The sequence below is a fragment of the Oryctolagus cuniculus genome, chromosome 1 (genome assembly GCF_964237555.1).
Source record: "Oryctolagus cuniculus chromosome 1, mOryCun1.1, whole genome shotgun sequence".
Lineage (NCBI taxonomy): Eukaryota > Metazoa > Chordata > Mammalia > Lagomorpha > Leporidae > Oryctolagus > Oryctolagus cuniculus.
In genome coordinates, this window is record NC_091432.1 from 134,779,273 (window position 1) to 134,791,652 (window position 12,380).

Consider the following 12,380-nt stretch of genomic DNA (forward strand, 5'->3'; position numbering starts at 1 on the left):
TTTCCCAGGTACATTAGCAGGGAGCTGGATTGAGAGTGAAGCAGCCAGGATTTGAACCAGTGCCCGTATGGGACACTGGCATCACAGGCAGTGGCTTAACCCACTAAGCCACAACTCCAGCCTCCATTTATGTACATTAAAATGACATAATTAAGAAATACACAACATAAATAAAAGTAGAGCAAAGGCCAGTGTTGTGGTAAAGCACATTAAGCTGCCACTTGGGACTTCTGCATTCCACATAGGAGTGCTGGTTCCATTCTAGCTTCTGCTAACACATCTGGAAGGTAGTAGATGATGGTCCAACTACTTGGGTTCCTGCCACTCACGTGGGAGACCTAGATGGAGTTCCTGGCTTCTGATTTATGGTTTCAGGCTGGCCTAGTCCCGGCTTTGTGGGCATTCAGGGAGTGAATCAGTGAATGAAAGACTGATCTCTCTCTGTGTCACTCTGCCTTTCAAAGCAATCAATCAATAAATCTCAAAACAAAACAAAACAAAACGAAAAAAAACACACTATAGTAACCACCACTAAGCTATCTACACAACAGTCTTTTAACATGGTGGCTTTAAACAGACATTTGCTTATTACTAAAATACCACATAAACAGGTTTTTAGTCCAGAAATCTAATAACTTTTAAACAATTTCCCCTTCCCTTTAAGTCTCATTTTAGAAATAATTTCAAAGCTAATGTAAGTAGTTGAAGAAAAAAGAAACTCACAAGGTAATTTAAAAAATAAAGGCTTTAAAAGGTCAAAATGCAAAAGAAACACAAAATACAACTAAAATATATAGGCAGCCCATCATATAATAATGTAGTTTCCATTACTCTCTTATCTTCTATAATTTAATGATCACCACTCAGTAAAAACTATTAAATCTTCTATACTTCAGATCACAAAAATGTCGAAAGTATAATGAAGTCTCCATTTTACACATGATACACCAAAACCAATTATTTGACTCATATGACAACTTTCTATAGCAATTCTCCTTCCTCAGATTTTACATGTACTCCAGGAAAGACACAATTAATTTACTTGTTCATAGCTTCCTCTACACTGCTGCCTTTGCCGACAATGCCCTCCATCTCTTCCACTTGAAACAACTAGTCATTGTTCAAAATCCTGCTCAGGTGCTAGTATCTCTATGAAACATTCTCTGACATGCCCCTCAGGGTAATCATTCCCTCCTCTGAAATAGTTCCACAATGTAGTTTCCACGTATTTCTGCTACTGAATAAACTCCATTTAAAATAATCCACTGTTACACCTTGCCCCCAGTGATCCTGATCTCCCGATCCTGAAATTCAAAGGCTTCTTCCTATTCCTAACCACCGCTACGTGATCTGGGTATAGAAAATAAATTTATTGGGGCCGGCGCTGTGGTACAGCAGGTTAACACCCTGGCCTGAAGCACCGGCATCCTATATGGGCGCTGGTTCCAGACCTGGCTGCTCCACTTCCGATCTAGCTCTCTGCTATGGCCTGGGAAAGCAGTAGAAGATGGCCCAAGTCCTTGGGGCCCTGCACCCACGTGGGAGACCCAGAAAAAGCTCCTGGCTCCGGATCAGCGCAGCTCCAGCCGTTGCAGCCAACTGGAGAGTGAACCATCGGATGGAAGACCTCTCACTGTGTAACTCTGACTTTCAAATAAATAACTAAATCTTTTAAAAACATAAATAAATTTATTAAACCTAGTGTTTATTTCATGTTTAAATTCCCCAGGTAAACAACTATCTATGCACTGAAAGATGTGCTTGGGGGCAGGTGCTGTGGCGCAGTGGCTTAACGCCCTGGCTGAAGCGCTGGCATCCCATAGGGGCGCCAGTTTGAAACCCAGCTGTTCCACTTCAGATCCAGCTCTCTGCTATGGCCTGGGAAAGCAGTAGAAGATGGCCCAAGTCCTTGGGCCCCTGCACCCAAATGGGAGACCCGGAAGAGGCTCCTGGCTTTGGATCGGCACAGCTCCAGCCGTTGTGGCCAACTGAGGAGTGAACCACTGGATGGAAGACCCTGCCCCCTCTATCTGCCTCTCCTCTCTCTGTGTAACTCTTTCAAATAAATAAATAAATCTTGAAAAAAAAAAAAAAAAAAAAGATGTGCTTTAGAAGTAGAAAAAAATACATATTCACTACAGGTCATCCCCAATTCCTACAATGCAACATGGATTAACAATGATTATTTCCAGTTCCAAGTTGTTTTATGATGGTTAGTACCATTCTACCAATTAGTCATCACAACTAACTTTGCCTGAAAGCATACTAGTGTAGGAAGCATATTTGGTTTTAAAGTTCTGACTTGAAGTGGGATGCATCAGATTTAAAATGAATTACCTAAACAGTAAGCAGTGGCGCTTCTGAAATACTTGTACTCTTGGGTTTCCGGTATTATGATCTCATCTGTAAGTTGTGACCTCACTAGGTCAGGAAAGAAGACAGCCACCATATTTCAATCCAGCAGATCATAATTAGGGCACCTCAAAAACTCAGAGCAATCAAATATATCCCTTTTGATTTTTTTTTCTTTTCAGATTTATTTATTTATTTGAAAGGCAGACTGATAGAGGGAGAGACAGTTCTGCCATTCGTTGGCTAACTCTCTAAATGGCTGCAACAGCCAAGTCTGGACCAGGCCTAAGGTCTGCCAGGAAACCCATCCTGGTCTCCCAACCAGGTGGCCGAGGTCTGCTGTCTTTCTAGGTGCATTCGCAGGAAGCTGGACTGGAAGCAGAGCAGCCAGGACTCAGAACAGTCTCAAGTGGCAGCCTATCTGGCTGGACCACAACACTGGCTCCGTATCCCTGTCCCCTGCCTTTCTTTTTTTAAAGATTTATTTACTTTGAAGGTCAGAGTTACAGAGAGGGATCTTCCATCTGCTGGTTGATTCCCCAGAAGGCCACAAAGGCCAGTGCTGAGGCAGTCCAAAGGAGCAGGGCCAGCAAGAAGCCTGAAGCTACATCCAGGCCTCCCACTTGGTCGGCAGGGGCCCAAACCCTGGGGCTATTATCCACTGCTTTTCCCAGGCCTTTAGCAGGGAGCTGGATCAGAAGCAGAGCAGGACACAAACCAGCACCCATATGGGATGCCTGCCACAGCTTAAGCTGTTATACCAAAACGTGGGTTCCCCACTTCCCTTCTAATAAAAGGAATACCATCAACCAGAAAGCCTCACTCAAAAAGAAAAAAAAAAAAAAAAAGAATAAATATGATGTAGGCGCCAACTGGCGTGGCCTCACTGAAATGCAGTTTAGATTGGAGATAACATGAAACGGCACTGGACATCACTGATTTAAGACATTAAAACAATTCATTACTTCAGGTTCTGTTCCTAACACGACTGTATCATTCGATTTGACTTCTGAAAAACTAATGTCCACAGCAAACGGCCAAGTGCATACAGGAACTCTGCTCACAGCCCACCTGCTCACAGCCCACCTACTGCAAACAAACAACATAACGTGCCCAAACTCCATTTTCTCCTCACAATTAAGTACTGCATCCCCTAAATCCACAGCTCCCAATTTTCTGTGGGCTGAGAAATCAAAGCAAGGAGTAGGAGCAGGCACTGAGAGGGGACCCAGGGGCTTCTGTCACGGATAAGAAAGCCCTGGTCTTTTCACCCGTCCCCAGTGTTCGCTTGGTCAATTGTAGGCTCTTGATTTTCTCCAGAGGGCTGACGTCTCTCAGTAAAAGTTACCAAGACCACTTATGACAATTAATAGACGATTAATTAATTAATTAATGAGAATTTGACAGCCACCAACGGTTGAGGAAAAAAAAAATCCTATAGATCCTATTAAGTCCTATAGATCAAGGATTCTAATACTTCAACGCCCTATTTCTCATTTTCACAGCGACACACGTCAAGTGTTTTAAACTGATTATTTCAGTTAGACGCACGCAGAGACATCGCTGAAAGGTGTAGGAAAGAAAACATCACTCACTGGCTTTTCGGTATAAGAAAGATGATTTTTCATCAGCACTTCTTAAGACAGCGTTAGCATCTACTCAAGTGAAAAATCTGGCTAAGGCCGATACGTAAAAGGGGGAGAGCGAGCGTGGAGAGAAAAGGACAGAGAAACTACTTTTGTCATTACCCGTCAACATGCAGTAAACACGTAAATGCTAGAAATCTGACCCCCCCAAAAAAAAAAAAAACCTGAAAGACTGTGCCAAATAACAGCCCCCCCCCCAAAAAAAAGAAAAATCAAAGATTAAAAAAAAAAGTCTAAATTTTCGCCTCGCTCCGTTTCCAGAGCTGGCAGGGAGGAGGAGCTCGATATTCAAAAAGTAATTCACTATACCTCCTGCGTGAACCAAAGCCAAATCTCACCCGATGCTTCCAAACTTACTCGCAAAGTACGCCGAGGAGGAACCAGGGCCCCGGCGAGCCCCGAGGCGGGCTGCAGGCGCTGCGAAGGGTGGAAAACAGCGGGTCGGGGCGTCGCTCCAGAAATTTCCAGGCGCCGGGCGGCCCGGGGACGGGGACGGGGGCGGCGGCACCTGTCAGCCGGGCGGCCCCCGGCGGGGTGCAGGCCCGCGGCCTGCGGTGCGGCCCCTGCGCCCCCGAGCCCTGCGCCGAGCGGCCGCCCCGCGGCCCTGCCCGAGAGCCCGGCCCTCCCGCGCCCTCTTGCCCAGCGGCTCTGGCCAAGCGGGCGGCCTCAGGGGCCGCGTCCTCACCACGACCAGCCCGAGGGTGGGCGCTCGGGAGGGCGCGTTCGAACCGCCGCAACCGCCCTGAGGGGCGCGAGGCCGGCCGGCCGGCGTCCGCGGACTCACCGGGCCTCAGCGGCCGCCGCGTCTCCCGCAGCTCCTGAGGTGGCCGCCGCACTGGGCGTTGGGACTGGGCAGGGTCAAGTGTCGGCGGGGGCGGGGCGCGGGCGCGCGTCGGCCCGCCGGGCTGGACGCGGGGACGCGAACGGGTCCCGGGCCGGCCAGCGCGGCCGCAGCTGCGGGGAGGGGCGGGGAAGCGAGCGGGCGGGCGAGGGAGCGAGCGCGGGAGGGAAGCCCGGCGGAGGGCCGGCGTGAGAGCCGCGGGCGGGGGGCGGGGCCTGCGCGCCCGCCGCCGCCGCGCTGGGGTTTGTTTATTTGCTCGGTTGACGGGCGTCGCTGGCGCGGGGTCCGCAGGCGGGCGGGTGGACGCGCGCGCCCCGAGTTGAGGGAAGAGGGAGGACTAGAACCACCTGCTGGAGAAGGGGAGCTACGGGGGCCGGGCAGGGTCCAAACGTCTCACGTAGGCGGCGGCGCGGCGGTCCTCGGGGTCACGGGGAGGGAGAGAGAGAGAGAGGGAGAGGCGCCGTCCCGGAGCGGCGGGAGGAGGCGGGCGGCCTCGCGGGCCACGCCCCCGCAGCATCGCCGAGCGCGCGGTGAGCGGGCCCCGGGCCGGCGCGAGGGGCCGAGGGCGCGGGGCCGACCTGCGCTCGGTGAAGCGGGGCCGGCGCTGCGAGTGCCGGTGCCGGAGGCGAGCCCGCCCGGAGGGCTCTGTGCGGGCGGTGACGCACCGTGCCCGGGTCTCTGTGGCGTCACGCTCCGCATCCCGGAGCGACGGTGAGAGACCCAACGCCTGCCGGCCACGACGTGCCGGGGCTGGACCCCGGAGACCGGCCGGACGCCTGCCACCGCCTCCCGCGACCCTGAATCACTGTGACGTGATTGGACCCCTGCCCCCGTAGAATAACACACCTCGGCGCTACAGAGAGGCGTGGAGGGGTATGTTACCCTCACCCCCAAAAAGTAGGGACGAAAAGGGAGATGAAAGCGGGGCAGGTGCACGCTGAGGAGGACCAAGGGGCATCGGGCAGGAAGGCAGCGCGGAGGAGACGGCCTTGGGGTGGGCCCGCAGGAGTGGAGAGGCAGAACCCCCTGGCCTCCCGAAGTGAATCAGAGTTGTGTGTGCGGAACCGGCAGAGCCTCTGGGTGTGTTGAGAAGTGGCAGAGACAACAGGAGAGTGGGGGCCGCAGATAGCAAGTGCAGGGGTCTGTAGTCACTTCGTAGCTTGCCTTACCAACAGTCTGGGGAGAAGAAAAGGACGTCTCTTCCTTGGGGCTGCTGATGTCTCTGTGAAGGTATGCAGACACGTTGGCAGAGACCTGGACAGGAGGAATTGAGGAGTGTGGTTGAGATGCGGTGTAGAAACAGTAATCTGAAGAATCTAGCCACCGACTCATTGGTTGTGCGTGGGAAGAGAGAAATCAAAGATGGCAGAGATTTGAGTTTGTACATACTTAGAAAAGAAACGGTTGTAACAGAGAAGGTTCGCAGGTGGAATTTTGAAAGACGACGATCAGGTTAGATTCGGACATTTTAAGGGTTTGAAGGGTTGTCAAGACAGCCAGGTAGAAGCGGCGCTAAGAAATTAGGAGTAAAGGCTTGGAATACCGGGAAGAGGACTGAGCGAGGCACCGATCGGGGACTGCTCCTCTGTCTGGCAGCAGTCTCACCGTGAGGAAGAACAGGGTCTCGGGACGTATTGAGAGACTTGCTGCTCACGGTCTGGCGGATGGCCCGGCAGCGTGGTCATCACTGAGGCATCCGTGAGACACGTGGACCCTCATGCCCCACCCCAGAAGCCTGAGAGGTCTGTACCGCGTCCGAGTTTGAGGAGCTCTGATGTAGATGAGGGAAACCAGCCCAGAGAGGGGGAAAAGAAGCGGTGGAACCAGGATTATGCAGAATCACCAGCGCAAGGTGAATCGGGTTTCACAAAAGCAGGGTGGGAAGGCGTATTGGTTAACAGTCTCCCAAACCACAGAGGCAGACAAGCCCCAGGAAGAAGGCCTTTTGTGATTAGGTGGGGTGGTCGTTATGACCAAGTGCTTGTCATCGAAGGTGGGAGACTTCCACTTCCTGATCAGGGGTAGTCTAGGGATCCAGCCCCCCTAGTTCCTGGATAGATGGGACAAACGGAAGAAAATAGGTAGAGCAGAAAGCGAGAGAAAAGAGTTCTAGTTGCTTGTAATTTCCCAGTGAAATAAGGTACAAGACCGCCCGGCATATGGCTGACCCATCACATTTCAGCCTGTCTTTCTCCTTGAACAGGCAGAGCGCTTGCTTCTCAGCCTCCCTCTCGGTTCGATTTAGCCAGGCGTTCAGTGACCGTCAGTCAGATGTGGCCAGAAGCTGTGCCCCCCACTGTCAGGCCAGCGCCTCTGCGAGTGCGTGCTTGTCCTCGGTGCGTGTTCCTTTCTGCCAGCTGGACCTTGGACACGGGGACTCTGCTCTGATTATGCAGATGGCTGCCAGGGCCCTCTGGTTGGCAGAGCCACAGGAACGGAGGTGCCTGGACGAACGAGAGCTGCGCCCTGACCTGGCGCACTCAGTCGTGTGAGCGAGTGTATTGGTCATGTATTTTTCTCCAGCTGTATTCAGTTGCTCATGTGCTAGTGTTGAGTTGCAGGTTTGTTTGTTTTTAAGATTTATTTATTTATTTGAAAGGCAGAGTTAACAGAGACACAGGGGCAGAGAGGGAGAGAGATCTTCCATCTGCTGGTTCACTCCCCAGATGATTGCAGTGGCCAGAGCTGCGCTGATCCGAAGCCAGGAGCCAGGAGCTTCTTCCGGGTCTCCCATGCAGGTGCAGGGGCCCAAGGACTTAGGCCATTGTCTGCTGCTTTCCCAGGCCATAGCAGAGAGCTGGTTGGGAAGTGGAGCAGCCGGGTCTCGAACCGGCGCTGAAATGAGATGCCAGCACTGCAGATGGTGGCTTTACCTGCTGCTGCACGGTACGGTACTGGCCCCAAGTTGCAGTTTTGGCAATAACCAGGACTGAGATTTGGCCAGGCAAGTGTCATGGAGAGAGAAGGGCAAAGCGGAGGAAGCACTGTGATATCAGAGGTGGTAGGAGGGGGCTGGGGAATGGCAGGAAGGTAGTAGTGCAGCTAGGTGGCACTTCTGATCAGGCTGCAGGATTGCTGGAGTTTAGGTACCATAGGGAATGGCCTGGAGAGAGAAAAGTCAGAGAGTAGGAGTCTAGCGGCTGTAGTTATTAGGATTCAGGCAATGATCTTGAGAATGGGTGATTGAAGTAGCAGAGGTACAGGACCCCTTGAAGAGAAGAAATCAAGGAATTGAATGTAAATGTTTTGAAAGGAACATCCATGTAGTTTACATATATTAAGTATACTATGTGAGAATTATCACAGGACTGATAACACAATAGTGTTGGAGTAGTGAGAATTCTCGGAGAGAGTGATGGTGAGCCTGGTACTAAACTCTTCAAACAATGAGGGGTTTGAATTCTTGGAATTAAGGTGCTCAAGGCCATCGGGGGTTTAATGTTTGCATCTCTGCAGATATCACATTTCATTTGAGCAGGTGCTTTTAAGTTTTGCGTGACTAACATGCGATCTCTGACCGCTTCTTTTCTGACCTCTCAAATCATCGATGGTAACTGCTTGCTTTTACAGGAAGTGTCCATCTGTCTATTATAAACCCAATGCATGCCAGGCTTCCCAGTTCAAATGATTATACTTTAAAATTTGTCATAAATTTATGAGCTATTGGGAAAAGTCTACCATGAGTGTATCCCAGATAAATAGTTCTATATGATGCTAGCTTTGCCACCTCAAATATTATAAAGATTCCAAATCTACATTTAAAAACCAGCTATAGTTTTTTTAAATTAATTAATTAATTTGAAAGTCAGAGTTACACAGAGAGGAGAGGCAGAGAAGAGAGAGAGAGAGGTCTTCCATCCATTGGTTTACTCCCGAGTTGGCCACAATGGCTGGAGCTGTGCCGGTCCAAAGCCAGGAGCCGGGAGCCAGGAGCCTCTAGCCTCCTCTGGGTCTCCCACACGGGTTCAGGGCCCCAAGTACTTGGGCCATCTTCTACTGCTTGCCCAGGCCATAGCAGAGAGCTGGATAGGAAGTGGAGCAGCTGGGTTTTGAACTGGCACCCATATGGGGTGCCGGTGCCTCAGGCCAAGGTGTTAACCCGCTGCACCACAGCATTGGCCCCACTACTTGCTTTTACAGGAAGTGTCCATCTGTCTATTATAAACCCAATGCATGCCAGGCTTCCCAGTTCAGAAGATTATACTTTAAAATTTGTTATAAATTTATGAACTATTGGTGAATCTTTTTTTTTTTTTTGGACAGGCAGAGTTAGTGAGAGAAAGAGAGAGATAGAAAGGTCTCTCTTCCGTGGTTCACCCCCCAAATGGCTGCTACGGCACCCCAATCGGGACTAGAACCCGGGGTGCCGGTGCCACAGGTAGATGATTAGCCTAGTGAGCCGCGGCGCTGGCCAATTTATGAACTATTGGGAAAGGAACACCTTGAGTGTATTCCAAATAAATAGTTCTGTAGTGATGCTAGCTTTGCCACCTCAAATATTATAAAGATTCCAGATCTACATTTAAAAACAGCTATGGTTTCTTTTTTTAAAAATTTGTCTTTCTTTTTTTTTTTAAGATTTATTTATTTATTTGAGAGGCAGAGAGAGAGAGAGAGAGAGAAGTCTTCCACCTGCTGGTTCACTCCTCAATTGGCTGCAACGGCCGGAGCTGTGCTTCTTCTGGGTCTCCCACACGGGTTCAGGGCCCCAAGGACTTGGGCCATCTTCTACTGCTTTCCCAGGCCATAGCAGAGAGCGGGATTGGAAGTGGAGCAGCTGGGTCTAGAACTGGTGCCCACTTGGGATGCTGGTGCCTCAGGCCAGGGTTTAACCTGCTGCGCCACAGTGCTGGTCCCCAGCTATAGTTTCAAAATGGATAGGGGTTGACTAAACACCTGAGAAATAAAAAATAGTAGGATTACCTGTTATTGGAAAATGATGTACCATACTGTATAGCATGGGGGCTCAAAATTAGGCTGCCAGGGATTGAATCATAGCAGTCTCTTTGTAAAGTTACTGTGAAAATAACAGATAACATATGTTATATGAGGATATTTAAAAGTGCTTGTGGAAAATAGAATGTTTATTTTTGTGCAAACTTTTTGTGAAATCCACTCATAGATTTCTCATAATATGCATTGTCCATGAACAACTTAAGACCTAATGATAACATTGAATATGGTACATTGAACATGTTTTTCTCCATTTACTCCAGATACCTCATTAAAATCAGTAAAGGAGGCCGGCGCCGCGGCTCACTAGGCTAATCCTCCGCCTAGCAACGCCGGCACACCGGGTTCTAGTCCCGGTCGGGGCACCGGATTCTGTCCCGGTTGCCCCTCTTCCAGGCCAGCTCTCTGCTGTGGCCAGGGAGTGCAGTGGAGGATGGCCCAGGTGCTTGGGCCCTGCACCCCATGGGAGACAAGGAAAAGCACCTGGCTCCTGGCTCCTGCCATCGGATCAGCGCGGTGCGCCGGCCGCAGTGCGCCGGCCACGGCGGCCATTGGAGGGTGAACCAACGGCAAAGGAAGACCTTTCTCTCTGTCTCTCTCTCTCACTGTCCACTCTGCCTGTCAAAAAAAAAAAAAAAATCAGTAAAGGAACGAAAAAGATATGAATCTCTAAAGACGAAAAGGGCAAGAGATTCCTGTTGAAGGAGGATGCCAGCAAGACTTAAGACTATGGAAGGCACCTAGATGAGTGATAACTCACCAGTCAACACTGGGGAGGTTGATGTCCCCTTGCAGGAACAACAGAACCTAAAATGAACAAAGGGAAAGAAAAAAGAAAAAAAGGAAGTCAGAGAAAACTGAGACCAATGCAGGGAGCCAGAAACTATTTCAAAATAAAAGGTTCAAAAAGTATTAATTCCTGGGATGGGTGTTTGGCCAGCGGTTAGGATGCTGCTTGGGATACTGCATGCAGGGATCACAATCACAGTGCCTGGGTTCGAGTCCCACCTCTGGAACTTCTTGCTCGCGCAGACCCTGGAAAGGCAGCAAGTGCTTTCCTATGTGGTTGGGTCCCTGCCACCCATGTGAGAGTCCTGGATTGAGTACTGGGCTTTTGGCTTAAGCCTGGCCTGGCCCTGGCTATTGTGAGTGAACCAACAGAAGGAAGATTTCTCTTTCTCTCTCTCTCTCCCTCTCCCTTCCCTCCCTGTATGTGTGTTTCTGTGTCTCTGACTCTCAAACAGAATTTAATTTATTAACTCCTATATATTTCTTAGGTAACTACTGGAGGGAGGTACTCCACCCAGATAAGGGTATGAATCAAGAAATAGAAACATGTGGTGTCCAGTAAACAGGAGCTCCAAGAAAGGAATGACGGAATCTCCTGGGTGAAGGTGTGGGTGGTTCCCGTGTAGTGGTGTAGAGCTGGCCTGGGGAGTGATCCACTGTGCCACAGCGCCGGCCCCCAAAAACAATTGTTTTAAAAAATATTTTCTGACACCAGATCAAAAAGAAGTATCTTCCACAGGAGCCTGGCAATGATTAAAATGAATTTATTATGTGTAGATATCATCTATAATTTGTAAATAATTAGTTGCATGTAATTTTTTAAGGTTTACTCATCAGATGGCTGCAACAGCCAGGTCTGGGCCCAGATGAAACCAGGAACCCAGGAACTGCATCTTGGGTCTCCCACATAGGTGGCAGGTCCAGTGCTTGAGCCATCCTCTGCTGCTGCCCAGGCACATCGGTGGGGAACTGGGTAGAAAGCAGAGTAACTGAGGCTGAACCTGGCACTCCAACATAGAATGCCCCTATCCCAGGCAGTCTACCTAACCTGCTGTGCCATAATGCCCATCCCATCTAATGGTTTTTAACCCTCTTCCGGTGTTTCTAGTGTCACATATACTGTTTGTGATGAAAGAAGATTCAGGGAAACAAAAGTTAACCAGTCCAGTCACTGTATGAAATGTAAGCAAGGAATACAGCCAGGTTCTCTCAGCTGTGGGATTTCTTAGTGTGGCCAGCGTTCCCATCCTCATCTCCAGCATCTCTTACATCCAGCACTAGTTGGTCAGCCATTCAGTAAGTAGATACACCAAGCCTCCCATGCACAAGGCACATTAGCTAATGGCTTGAAGTTCTGTGAGAATATGAGGTTTCCCATTTCTTGGGCTTTGTAATGGAGTATCCAGTAGTAAACTTCTTATTCCTATACCTTCCTAGGACCAACTTCTCCATTAAGACACAGAGGAAGAGAGGGTTTTACCCGTAAAGCCGGATGCCCTTCTTCCAGACTCTGGTAGTACCCTCTATTCTTCCCAAAGCCATTAGATTTCCCTTCAGATTATGAGCCTCATCAGAAACAGAAACCTGGCCTGCTCTGCACACTGGTATGTCACCACAGTGCCAGCTAACGCAACCTTTGTTGTCTGTCTTTCCTCTGCAAGCTGTATGCTCCTTGGCAGATGAGTCTATGGTTTATTTGAAACCTTGCTAATATATAGCATTTAGCACAAGCCCTAGCAGGTAGAATTTTGTTGAATAAACTTTGTCAGCATTGTTGATCTTTAAACGATGTAACACTG

At 49.7% G+C, this 12,380-nt stretch overlaps 1 protein-coding gene and 1 long non-coding RNA gene across 42 annotated transcripts in view; one reads left to right on the forward strand and one right to left on the reverse strand.

Moving 5' to 3' along the window:
- Positions 1 to 5,349, reverse strand: part of GKAP1 (G kinase anchoring protein 1) — an 81,460-nt gene extending 76,111 nt beyond the window's left edge. For 4 of the 18 annotated variants that reach the window (XM_070049052.1, XM_070049008.1, XM_070049038.1 and 1 more), the window contains exons 1-2: positions 4,783 to 4,921; positions 4,356 to 4,415 (exon numbers count right to left, since the gene is read on the reverse strand). The gene's annotated coding sequence lies outside the window, so the exon portion shown is untranslated. Of the gene's footprint in view, positions 1 to 4,307; positions 4,699 to 4,782; positions 4,922 to 5,186 lie in introns of those variants that run through there. The other 14 variants (XM_070049056.1, XM_070049019.1, XM_070049040.1 and 11 more) reach the window with 9 other exon arrangements.
- A 61-nt stretch (positions 5,350 to 5,410) lies between these two features.
- LOC103352409 (uncharacterized) overlaps positions 5,411 to 12,380 on the forward strand; it is a 55,897-nt gene continuing 48,927 nt past the window's right edge. For 20 of the 24 annotated variants that reach the window (XR_011378862.1, XR_011378871.1, XR_011378872.1 and 17 more), the window contains exon 1: positions 5,411 to 5,712. This is a non-coding gene — a long non-coding RNA (uncharacterized lncRNA). The other 4 variants (XR_011378882.1, XR_011378884.1, XR_011378881.1 and 1 more) reach the window with 4 other exon arrangements.